The following is a 12,563-nucleotide window of genomic DNA, read 5'->3' on the forward strand; positions in this document are numbered from 1 at the left end:
CACAGGTGCTCAAAACTGTACACAATATTCCATGTATGGTCTAACCGGTGATTTATAGAAATGCAGAGTTTGTTGCATGAAATCATCTTAGAGGTCCAATTTCAACCTTAAGGACAAAAATAATATCTTGATTTTGCCTCTTTGTATTCCGATAGTCATAACTTTATTATTTTTCCGTCCTCATAGTCATATAAGGGCTTGTTTTTAGCGAGACAAGTTCTTGTTTTTAATGGCAGCATTTAATGTACCATATAATGTACTGAAGAAAACTCTTTGTGGGGTGGAATGGAAAACACAAAAGCAATTTGTCCAATGATTTTTGAGTAGTAAAAATTGCAAGTTTATTTTATTATTCAGGTTAATAGGATATCAATATGAATACACGTTTGCATGTATTTTCTACTGACGTGACGTGAATCTTTGGTGTAAAAGTGGCTGGTTAGCTCAGTTGGTTAGAGCGTGGTGCTAATAATGCCAAGGTCATGGGTTCGATCCCTGTACGGGCCATGGAAGCTCACTTTTGTTACGTGCTTGTTACAGAGTTGAATAGTTGATAATATTGAAAAAAGGTCCATCAAATTCAACCTATAAACCTGCCGTGTTGATCCAGAGGAAGGCAAAAACTGTCTTGGAGTGCATTCCAATGTTGTCATTAGGGGAAAATTCCTCCCTTACTCCAAATATGGCTATTAGAATAAATTCCTGGATCAAAGTTCCATCTCCAGAATCTGGAACAAATATGATGAAATTTTATATTTTTCAAAAAAACACTTTTCAATGTGGCAGAGAGTTCAATCGTCGAACTGCTCTTACAGTAAAGAATCCCCGTCTGTGATGAGGTCCTTTAATTACCTTGCTTTCCCTTCTTTGCACGCATTCTAGTTCAGCAATGTCCTTCTCATACACAGGTGCTTAAAACTGTACACAATATTCCATGTATGGTCTAACCGGTGATTTATAGAAATGCAGTGTTTGTTGCATGAAATCATCTTAGAGGTCCAATTTCAACCTTAAGGACAAAAATAATATCTTGATTTTGCCTCTTTGTATTCCGATAGTCATAACTTTATTATTTTTCCGTCCTCATAGTCATATAAGGGCTTGTTTTTAGCGAGACAAGTTCTTGTTTTTAATGGCAGCATTTAATGTACCATATAATGTACTGAAGAAAACTCTTTGTGGGTGGAATGGAAAACACAAAAGCAATTTGTCCAATGCTTTTTGAGTAGTAAAAATTGCAAGTTTATTTTATTATTCAGGTTAATAGGATATCAATATGAATACACGTTTGCATGTATTTTCTACTGACGTGACGTGAATCTTTGGTGTAAAAGTGGCCGGTTAGCTTAGTTGGTTAGAGCGTGGTGCTAATAACGCCAAGGTCGCGGGTTCGATCCCCGTATGGGCCATGGACGCTCACTTTGGTTACATGCTTGTTACAGAGCTGAATAGTTGATAATATTGAAAAAAGGTCCATCAAATTCAACCTATAAACCTGCTGTGTTGATCCAGAGGAAGGCAAAAACTGTCTTGGAGTGCATTCCAATGTTGTCACTAGGGGAAAAATTCCTCCCTTACTCCAAATATGGCTATTAGAATAAATTCCTGGATCAAAGTTCCATCTCCAGAATCTGGAACAAATATGATGAAATTTTATATTTTTCAAAAAAACACTTTTCAATGTGGCAGAGAGTTCAATCGTCGAACTGCTCTTACAGTAAAGAATCCCCGTCTGTGATGAGGTCCTTTAATTACCTTGCTTTCCCTTCTTTGCACGCATTCTAGTTCAGCAATGTCCTTCTCATACACAGGTGCTTAAAACTGTACACAATATTCCATGTATGGTCTAACCGGTGATTTATAGAAATGCAGAGTTTGTTGCATGAAATCATCTTAGAGGTTCAATTTCAACCTTAAGGACAAAAATAATATCTTGATTTTGCCTCTTTGTATTCCGATAGTCATAACTTTATTATTTTTCCGTCCTCATAGTCATATAAGGGCTTGTTTTTAGCGAGACAAGTTCTTGTTTTTAATGGCAGCATTTAATGTACCATATAATGTACTGAAGAAAACTCTTTGTGGGGTGGAATGGAAAACACAAAAGCAATTTGTCCAATGCTTTTTGAGTAGTAAAAATTGCAAGTTTATTTTATTATTCAGGTTAATAGGATATCAATATGAATACACGTTTGCATGTATTTTCTACTGACGTGACGTGAATCTTTTGTGTAAAAGTGGCCGATTAGCTCAGTTGGTTAGAGCGTGGTGCTAATAACGCCAAGGTCACGGGTTTCTATCCCCGTATGGGCCATGAGAGCTCACTTTTGTTACATGCTTGTTACAGAGTTGAATAGTTGATAATATTGAAAAAAGGTCCATCAAATTCAACCTATAAACCTGCCGTGTTGATCCAGAGGAAGGCAAAAACTGTCTTGGAGTGCATTCCAATGTTGTCATTAGGGGAAAAATTCCTCCCTTACTCCAAATATGGCTATTAGAATAAATTCCTGGATCAAAGTTCCATCTCCAGAATCTGGAACAAATATGATGAAATTTTATATTTTTCAAAAAAACACTTTTCAATGTGGCAGAGAGTTCAATCGTCGAACTGCTCTTACAGTAAAGAATCCCCGTCTGTGATGAGGTCCTTTAATTACCTTGCTTTCCCTTCTTTGCACGCATTCTAGTTCAGCAATGTCCTTCTCATACACAGGTGCTTAAAACTGTACACAATATTCCATGTATGGTCTAACCGGTGATTTATAGAAATGCAGAGTTTGTTGCATGAAATCATCTTAGAGGTCCAATTTCAACCTTAAGGACAAAAATAATATCTTGATTTTGCCTCTTTGTATTCCGATAGTCATAACTTTATTATTTTTCCGTCCTCATAGTCATATAAGGGCTTGTTTTTAGCGAGACAAGTTCTTGTTTTTAATGGCAGCATTTAATGTACCATATAATGTACTGAAGAAAACTCTTTGTGGGTGGAATGGAAAACACAAAAGCAATTTGTCCAATGCTTTTTGAGTAGTACAAATTTCAAGTTTATTTTATTATTCAGGTTAATAGGATATCAATATGAATACACGTTTGCATGTATTTTCTACTGACGTGACGTGAATCTTTGGTGTAAAAGTGGCCGGTTAGCTCAGTTGGTTAGAGCGTGGTGCTAATAACGCCAAGGTCACGGGTCCGATCCCCGTATGGGCCATGGAAGCTCACTTTTGTTACATGCTTATTGAATAGTTGATAATATTGAAAAAAGGTCCATCAAATTCAACCTATAAACCTGCCGTGTTGATCCAGAGGAAGGCAAAAACTGTCTTGGAGTGCATTCCAATGTTGTCACTAGGGGAAAAATTCCTCCCTTACTCCAAATATGGCTATTAGAATAAATTCCTGGATCAAAGTTCCATCTCCAGAATCTGGAACAAATATGATGACATTTTATATTTTTCAAAAAAACACTTTTCATTGTGGCAGAGAGTTCAATCGTCGAACTGCTCTTACAGTAAAGAATCCCCGTCTGTGATGAGGTCCTTTAATTACCTTGCTTTCCCTTCTTTGCACGCATTCTAGTTCAGCAATGTCCTTCTCATACACAGGTGCTTAAAACTGTACACAATATTCCATGTATGGTCTAACCGGTGATTTATAGAAATGCAGAGTTTGTTGCATGAAATCATCTTAGAGGTTCAATTTCAACCTTAAGGACAAAAATAATATCTTGATTTTGCCTCTTTGTATTCCGATAGTCATAACTTTATTATTTTTCCGTCCTCATAGTCATATAAGGGCTTGTTTTTAGCGAGACAAGTTCTTGTTTTTAATGGCAGCATTTAATGTACCATATAATGTACTGAAGAAAACTCTTTGTGGGGTGGAATGGAAAACACAAAAGCAATTTGTCCAATGCTTTTTGAGTAGTAAAAATTGCAAGTTTATTTTATTATTCAGGTTAATAGGATATCAATATGAATACACGTTTGCATGTATTTTCTACTGACGTGACGTGAATCTTTTGTGTAAAAGTGGCCGATTAGCTCAGTTGGTTAGAGCGTGGTGCTAATAACGCCAAGGTCACGGGTTTCTATCCCCGTATGGGCCATGAAAGCTCACTTTTGTTACAGAGTTGAATAGTTGATAATATTGAAAAAAGGTCCATCAAATTCAACCTATAAACCTGCCGTGTTGATCCAGAGGAAGGCAAAAACTGTCTTGGAGTGCATTCCAATGTTGTCATTAGGGGAAAAATTCCTCCCTTACTCCAAATATGGCTATTAGAATAAATTCCTGGATCAAAGTTCCATCTCCAGAATCTGGAACAAATATGATGAAATTTTATATTTTTCAAAAAAACACTTTTCAATGTGGCAGAGAGTTCAATCGTCGAACTGCTCTTACAGTAAAGAATCCCCGTCTGTGATGAGGTCCTTTAATTACCTTGCTTTCCCTTCTTTGCACGCATTCTAGTTCAGCAATGTCCTTCTCATACACAGGTGCTTAAAACTGTACACAATATTCCATGTATGGTCTAACCGGTGATTTATAGAAATGCAGAGTTTGTTGCATGAAATCATCTTAGAGGTCCAATTTCAACCTTAAGGACAAAAATAATATCTTGATTTTGCCTCTTTGTATTCCGATAGTCATAACTTTATTATTTTTCCGTCCTCATAGTCATATAAGGGCTTGTTTTTAGCGAGACAAGTTCTTGTTTTTAATGGCAGCATTTAATGTACCATATAATGTACTGAAGAAAACTCTTTGTGGGGTGGAATGGAAAACACAAAAGCAATTTGTCCAATGCTTTTTGAGTAGTAAAAATTGCAAGTTTATTTTATTATTCAGGTTAATAGGATATCAATATGAATACACGTTTGCATGTATTTTCTACTGACGTGACGTGAATCTTTTGTGTAAAAGTGGCCGATTAGCTCAGTTGGTTAGAGCGTGGTGCTAATAACGCCAAGGTCACGGGTTTCTATCCCCGTATGGGCCATGAAAGCTCACTTTTGTTACATGCTTGTTACAGAGTTGAATAGTTGATAATATTGAAAAAAGGTCCATCAAAATCAACCTATAAACCTGCCGTGTTGATCCAGAGGAAGGCAAAAACTGTCTTGGAGTGCATTCCAATGTTGTCATTAGGGGAAAAATTCCTCCCTTACTCCAAATATGGCTATTAGAATAAATTCCTGGATCAAAGTTCCATCTCCAGAATCTGGAACAAATATGATGAAATTTTATATTTTTCAAAAAAACACTTTTCAATGTGGCAGAGAGTTCAATCGTCGAACTGCTCTTACAGTAAAGAATCCCCGTCTGTGATGAGGTCCTTTAATTACCTTGCTTTCCCTTCTTTGCACGCATTCTAGTTCAGCAATGTCCTTCTCATACACAGGTGCTTAAAACTGTACACAATATTCCATGTATGGTCTAACCGGTGATTTATAGAAATGCAGAGTTTGTTGCATGAAATCATCTTAGAGGTCCAATTTCAACCTTAAGGACAAAAATAATATCTTGATTTTGCCTCTTTGTATTCCGATAGTCATAACTTTATTATTTTTCCGTCCTCATAGTCATATAAGGGCTTGTTTTTAGCGAGACAAGTTCTTGTTTTTAATGGCAGCATTTAATGTACCATATAATGTACTGAAGAAAACTCTTTGTGGGTGGAATGGAAAACACAAAAGCAATTTGTCCAATGCTTTTTGAGTAGTACAAATTTCAAGTTTATTTTATTATTCAGGTTAATAGGATATCAATATGAATACACGTTTGCATGTATTTTCTACTGACGTGACGTGAATCTTTGGTGTAAAAGTGGCCGGTTAGCTCAGTTGGTTAGAGCGTGGTGCTAATAACGCCAAGGTCACGGGTTCGATCCCCGTATGGGCCATGGAAGCTCACTTTTGTTACATGCTTGTTACAGAGTTGAATAGTTGATAATATTGAAAAAAGGTCCATCAAATTCAACCTATAAACCTGCCGTGTTGATCCAGAGGAAGGCAAAAACTGTCTTGGAGTGCATTCCAATGTTGTCATTAGGGGAAAAATTCCTCCCTTACTCCAAATATGGCTATTAGAATAAATTCCTGGATCAAAGTTCCATCTCCAGAATCTGGAACAAATATGATGAAATTTTATATTTTTCAAAAAAACACTTTTCAATGTGGCAGAGAGTTCAATCGTCGAACTGCTCTTACAGTAAAGAATCCCCGTCTGTGATGAGGTCCTTTAATTACCTTGCTTTCCCTTCTTTGCACGCATTCTAGTTCAGCAATGTCCTTCTCATACACAGGTGCTTAAAACTGTACACAATATTCCATGTATGGTCTAACCGGTGATTTATAGAAATGCAGAGTTTGTTGCATGAAATCATCTTAGAGGTCCAATTTCAACCTTAAGGACAAAAATAATATCTTGATTTTGCCTCTTTGTATTCCGATAGTCATAACTTTATTATTTTTCCGTCCTCATAGTCATATAAGGGCTTGTTTTTAGCGAGACAAGTTCTTGTTTTTAATGGCAGCATTTAATGTACCATATAATGTACTGAAGAAAACTCTTTGTGGGTGGAATGGAAAACACAAAAGCAATTTGTCCAATGCTTTTTGAGTAGTACAAATTTCAAGTTTATTTTATTATTCAGGTTAATAGGATATCAATATGAATACACGTTTGCATGTATTTTCTACTGACGTGACGTGAATCTTTGGTGTAAAAGTGGCCGGTTAGCTCAGTTGGTTAGAGCGTGGTGCTAATAACGCCAAGGTCACGGGTTCGATCCCCGTATGGGCCATGGAAGCTCACTTTTGTTACATGCTTATTGAATAGTTGATAATATTGAAAAAAGGTCCATCAAATTCAACCTGTAAACCTGCCGTGTTGATCCAGAGGAAGGCAAAAACTGTCTTGGAGTGCATTCCAATGTTGTCATTAGGGGAAAAATTCCTCCCTTACTCCAAATATGGCTATTAGAATAAATTCCTGGATCAAAGTTCCATCTCCAGAATCTGGTACAAATATGATGAAATTTTATATTTTTCAAAAAAACACTTTTCAATGTGGCAGAGAGTTCAATCGTCGAACTGCTCTTACAGTAAAGAATCCCCGTCTGTGATGAGGTCCTTTAATTACCTTGCTTTCCCTTCTTTGCACGCATTCTAGTTCAGCAATGTCCTTCTCATACACAGGTGCTTAAAACTGTACACAATATTCCATGTATGGTCTAACCGGTGATTTATAGAAATGCAGAGTTTGTTGCATGAAATCATCTTAGAGGTCCAATTTCAACCTTAAGGACAAAAATAATATCTTGATTTTGCCTCTTTGTATTCCGATAGTCATAACTTTATTATTTTTCCGTCCTCATAGTCATATAAGGGCTTGTTTTTAGCGAGACAAGTTCTTGTTTTTAATGGCAGCATTTAATGTACCATATAATGTACTGAAGAAAACTCTTTGTGGGTGGAATGGAAAACACAAAAGCAATTTGTCCAATGCTTTTTGAGTAGTACAAATTTCAAGTTTATTTTATTATTCAGGTTAATAGGATATCAATATGAATACACGTTTGCATGTATTTTCTACTGACGTGACGTGAATCTTTGGTGTAAAAGTGGCCGGTTAGCTCAGTTGGTTAGAGCGTGGTGCTAATAACGCCAAGGTCACGGGTCCGATCCCCGTATGGGCCATGGAAGCTCACTTTTGTTACATGCTTATTGAATAGTTGATAATATTGAAAAAAGGTCCATCAAATTCAACCTATAAACCTGCCGTGTTGATCCAGAGGAAGGCAAAAACTGTCTTGGAGTGCATTCCAATGTTGTCATTAGGGGAAAAATTCCTCCCTTACTCCAAATATGGCTATTAGAATAAATTCCTGGATCAAAGTTCCATCTCCAGAATCTGGTACAAATATGATGAAATTTTATATTTTTCAAAAAAACACTTTTCAATGTGGCAGAGAGTTCAATCGTCGAACTGCTCTTACAGTAAAGAATCCCCGTCTGTGATGAGGTCCTTTAATTACCTTGCTTTCCCTTCTTTGCACGCATTCTAGTTCAGCAATGTCCTTCTCATACACAGGTGCTCAAAACTGTACACAATATTCGATGTATGGTGTAACCGGTGATTTATAGAAATGCAGAGTTTGTTGCATGAAATCATCTTAGAGGTCCAATTTCAACCTTAAGGACAAAAATAATATCTTGATTTTGCCTCTTTGTATTCCGATAGTCATAAATTTATTATTTTTCCGTCCTCATAGTCATATAAGGGCTTGTTTTTAGCGAGACAAGTTCTTGTTTTTAATGGCAGCATTTAATGTACCATATAATGTACTGAAGAAAACTCTTTGTGGGGTGGAATGGAAAACACAAAAGCAATTTGTCCAATGCTTTTTGAGTAGTAAAAATTGCAAGTTTATTTTATTATTCAGGTTAATAGGATATCAATATGAATACACGTTTGCATGTATTTTATACTGACGTGACGTGAATCTTTGGTGTAAAAGTGGCCGGTTAGCTCAGTTGGTTAGAGCGTGGTGCTAATAACGCCAAGGTCACGGGTTCGATCCCCGTATGGGCCATGGAAGCTCACTTTTGTTACAGAGTTGAATAGTTGATAATATTGAAAAAAGGTCCATCAAATTCAACCTATAAACCTGCCGTGTTGATCCAGAGGAAGGCAAAAACTGTCTTGGAGTGCATTCCAATGTTGTCATTAGGGGAAAAATTCCTCCCTTACTCCAAATATGGCTATTAGAATAAATTACTGGATCAAAGTTTAATCTCCAGAATCTGGTACAAATATGATGAAATTTTATATTTTTCAAAAAAACACTTTTCAATGTGGCAGAGAGTTCAATCGTCGAACTGCTCTTACAGTAAAGAATCCCCGTCTGTGATGAGGTCCTTTAATTACCTTGCTTTCCCTTCTTTGCACGCATTCTAGTTCAGCAATGTCCTTCTCATACACAGGTGCTCAAAACTGTACACAATATTCCATGTATGGTCTAACCGGTGATTTATAGAAATGCAGAGTTTGTTGCATGAAATCATCTTAGAGGTCCAATTTCAACCTTAAGGACAAAAATAATATCTTGATTTTGCCTCTTTGTATTCCGATAGTCATAACTTTATTATTTTTCCGTCCTCATAGTCATATAAGGGCTTGTTTTTAGCGAGACAAGTTCTTGTTTTTAATGGCAGCATTTAATGTACCATATAATGTACTGAAGAAAACTCTTTGTGGGGTGGAATGGAAAACACAAAAGCAATTTGTCCAATGCTTTTTGAGTAGTAAAAATTGCAAGTTTATTTTATTATTCAGGTTAATAGGATATCAATATGAATACACGTTTGCATGTATTTTCTACTGACGTGACGTGAATCTTTGGTGTAAAAGTGGCCGGTTAGCTCAGTTGGTTAGAGCGTGGTGCTAATAACGCCAAGGTCACGGGTTCGATCCCCGTACGGGTCATGGAAGCTCACTTTTGTTACAGAGTTGAATAGTTGATAATATTGAAAAAAGGTCCATCAAATTCAACCTATAAACCTGCCGTGTTGATCCAGAGGAAGGCAAAAACTGTCTTGGAGTGCATTCCAATGTTGTCATTAGGGGAAAAATTCCTCCCTTACTCCAAATATGGCTATTAGAATAAATTCCTGGATCAAAGTTCCATCTCCAGAATCTGGTACAAATATGATGACATTTTATATTTTTCAAAAAAACACTTTTCAATGTGGCAGAGAGTTCAATCGTCGAACTGCTCTTACAGTAAAGAATCCCCGTCTGTGATGAGGTCCTTTAATTACCTTGCTTTCCCTTCTTTGCACGCATTCTAGTTCAGCAATGTCCTTCTCATACACAGGTGCTCAAAACTGTACACAATATTCCATGTATGGTCTAACCGGTGATTTATAGAAATGCAGAGTTTGTTGCATGAAATCATCTTAGAGGTCCAATTTCAACCTTAAGGACAAAAATAATATCTTGATTTTGCCTCTTTGTATTCCGATAGTCATAACTTTATTATTTTTCCGTCCTCATAGTCATATAAGGGCTTGTTTTTAGCGAGACAAGTTCTTGTTTTTAATGGCAGCATTTAATGTACCATATAATGTACTGAAGAAAACTCTTTGTGGGGTGGAATGGAAAACACAAAAGCAATTTGTCCAATGCTTTTTGAGTAGTAAAAATTGCAAGTTTATTTTATTATTCAGGTTAATAGGATATCAATATGAATACACGTTTGCATGTATTTTCTACTGACGTGACGTGAATCTTTGGTGTAAAAGTGGCCGGTTAGCTCAGTTGGTTAGAGCGTGGTGCTAATAACGCCAAGGTCACGGGTTCGATTCCCGTACGGGCCATGGAAGCTCACTCTTGTTACAGAGTTGAATAGTTGATAATATTGAAAAAAGGTCCATCAAATTCAACCTATAAACCTGCCGTGTTGATCCAGAGGAAGGCAAAAACTGTCTTGGAGTGCATTCCAATGTTGTCATTAGGGGAAAAATTCCTCCCTTACTCCAAATATGGCTATTAGAATAAATTCCTGGATCAAAGTTCCATCTCCAGAATCTGGTACAAATATGATGAAATTTAATATTTTTCAAAAAAAACACTTTTCAATGTGGCAGAGAGTTCAATCGTCGAACTGCTCTTACAGTAAAGAATCCCCGTCTGTGATGAGGTCCTTTAATTACCTTGCTTTCCCTTCTTTGTACGCATTCTAGTTCAGCAATGTCCTTCTCATACACAGGTGCTCAAAACTGTACACAATATTCCATGTATGGTCTAACCGGTGATTTATAGAAATGCAGAGTTTGTTGCATGAAATCATCTTAGAGGTCCAATTTCAACCTTAAGGACAAAAATAATATCTTGATTTTGCCTCTTTGTATTCCGATAGTCATAAATTTATTATTTTTCCGTCCTCATAGTCATATAAGGGCTTGTTTTTAGCGAGACAAGTTCTTGTTTTTAATGGCAGCATTTAATGTACCATATAATGTACTGAAAGAAAACTCTTTGTGGGGTGGAATGGAAAACACAAAAGCAATTTGTCCAATGCTTTTTGAGTAGTAAAAATTGCAAGTTTATTTTATTATTCAGGTTAATAGGATATCAATATGAATACACGTTTGCATGTATTTTCTACTGACGTGACGTGAATCTTTGGTGTAAAAGTGGCCGGTTAGCTCAGTTGGTTAGAGCGTGGTGCTAATAACGCCAAGGTCACGGGTTCGATCCCCGTACGGGTCATGGAAGCTCACTTTTGTTACAGAGTTGAATAGTTGATAATATTGAAAAAAGGTCCATCAAATTCAACCTATAAACCTGCCGTGTTGATCCAGAGGAAGGCAAAAACTGTCTTGGAGTGCATTCCAATGTTGTCATTAGGGGAAAAATTCCTCCCTTACTCCAAATATGGCTATTAGAATAAATTCCTGGATCAAAGCTCCATCTCCAGAATCTGGTACAAATATGATGACATTTTATATTTTTCAAAAAAACACTTTTCAATGTGGCAGAGAGTTCAATCGTCGAACTGCTCTTACAGTAAAGAATCCCCGTCTGTGATGAGGTCCTTTAATTACCTTGCTTTCCCTTCTTTGCACGCATTCTAGTTCAGCAATGTCCTTCTCATACACAGGTGCTCAAAACTGTACACAATATTCCATGTATGGTCTAACCGGTGATTTATAGAAATGCAGAGTTTGTTGCATGAAATCATCTTAGAGGTCCAATTTCAACCTTAAGGACAAAAATAATATCTTGATTTTGCCTCTTTGTATTCCGATAGTCATAACTTTATTATTTTTCCGTCCTCATAGTCATATAAGGGCTTGTTTTTAGCGAGACAAGTTCTTGTTTTTAATGGCAGCATTTAATGTACCATATAATGTACTGAAGAAAACTCTTTGTGGGGTGGAATGGAAAACACAAAAGCAATTTGTCCAATGCTTTTTGAGTAGTAAAAATTGCAAGTTTATTTTATTATTCAGGTTAATAGGATATCAATATGAATACACGTTTGCATGTATTTTCTACTGACGTGACGTGAATTTTTGGTGTAAAAGTGGCCGGTTAGCTCAGTTGGTTAGAGCGTGGTGCTAATAACGCGAAGGTCACGGGTTCGATCCCCGTACGGGCCATGGAAGCTCACTTTTGTTACAGAGTTGAATAGTTGATAATATTGAAAAAAGGTCCATCAAATTCAACCTATAAACCTGCCGTGTTGATCCAGAGGAAGGCAAAAACTGTCTTGGAGTGCATTCCAATGTTGTCACTAGGGGAAAAATTCCTCCCTTACTCCAAATATGGCTATTAGAATAAATTCCTGGATCAAAGTTCCATCTCCAGAATCTGGAACAAATATGATGAAATTTTATATTTTTCAAAAAAACACTTTTCAATGTGGCAGAGAGTTCAATCGTCGAACTGCTCTTACAGTAAAGAATCCCCGTCTGTGATGAGGTCCTTTAATTACCTTGCTTTCCCTTCTTTGCACGCATTCTAGTTCAGCAATGTCCTTCTCA

At 36.8% G+C, this 12,563-nt stretch overlaps 7 non-coding genes across 7 annotated transcripts; all 7 read left to right on the forward strand.

The window, feature by feature from the left end:
* Positions 1 to 1,335: 1,335 nt before the first annotated feature.
* Positions 1,336 to 1,409, forward strand: TRNAI-AAU (transfer RNA isoleucine (anticodon AAU)). Its single transcript has one exon. It is a non-coding gene; the product is annotated as a tRNA-Ile (tRNA).
* Positions 1,410 to 5,837: 4,428 nt separating this feature from the next.
* TRNAI-AAU (transfer RNA isoleucine (anticodon AAU)) lies at positions 5,838 to 5,911 on the forward strand. Its single transcript has one exon. It is a non-coding gene; the product is annotated as a tRNA-Ile (tRNA).
* An 829-nt stretch (positions 5,912 to 6,740) lies between these two features.
* TRNAI-AAU (transfer RNA isoleucine (anticodon AAU)) lies at positions 6,741 to 6,814 on the forward strand. The gene has a single exon. It is a non-coding gene; the product is annotated as a tRNA-Ile (tRNA).
* A 1,717-nt stretch (positions 6,815 to 8,531) lies between these two features.
* On the forward strand, positions 8,532 to 8,605 carry TRNAI-AAU (transfer RNA isoleucine (anticodon AAU)). Its single transcript has one exon. It is a non-coding gene; the product is annotated as a tRNA-Ile (tRNA).
* An 819-nt stretch (positions 8,606 to 9,424) lies between these two features.
* Positions 9,425 to 9,498, forward strand: TRNAI-AAU (transfer RNA isoleucine (anticodon AAU)). The gene has a single exon. It is a non-coding gene; the product is annotated as a tRNA-Ile (tRNA).
* An 819-nt stretch (positions 9,499 to 10,317) lies between these two features.
* TRNAI-AAU (transfer RNA isoleucine (anticodon AAU)) lies at positions 10,318 to 10,391 on the forward strand. Its single transcript has one exon. It is a non-coding gene; the product is annotated as a tRNA-Ile (tRNA).
* Positions 10,392 to 11,212: 821 nt separating this feature from the next.
* Positions 11,213 to 11,286, forward strand: TRNAI-AAU (transfer RNA isoleucine (anticodon AAU)). Its single transcript has one exon. It is a non-coding gene; the product is annotated as a tRNA-Ile (tRNA).
* The last annotated feature ends 1,277 nt before the right edge of the window (positions 11,287 to 12,563 follow it).

The sequence above is a fragment of the Rhinoderma darwinii genome, chromosome 3 (assembly GCF_050947455.1).
Source record: "Rhinoderma darwinii isolate aRhiDar2 chromosome 3, aRhiDar2.hap1, whole genome shotgun sequence".
Lineage (NCBI taxonomy): Eukaryota > Metazoa > Chordata > Amphibia > Anura > Rhinodermatidae > Rhinoderma > Rhinoderma darwinii.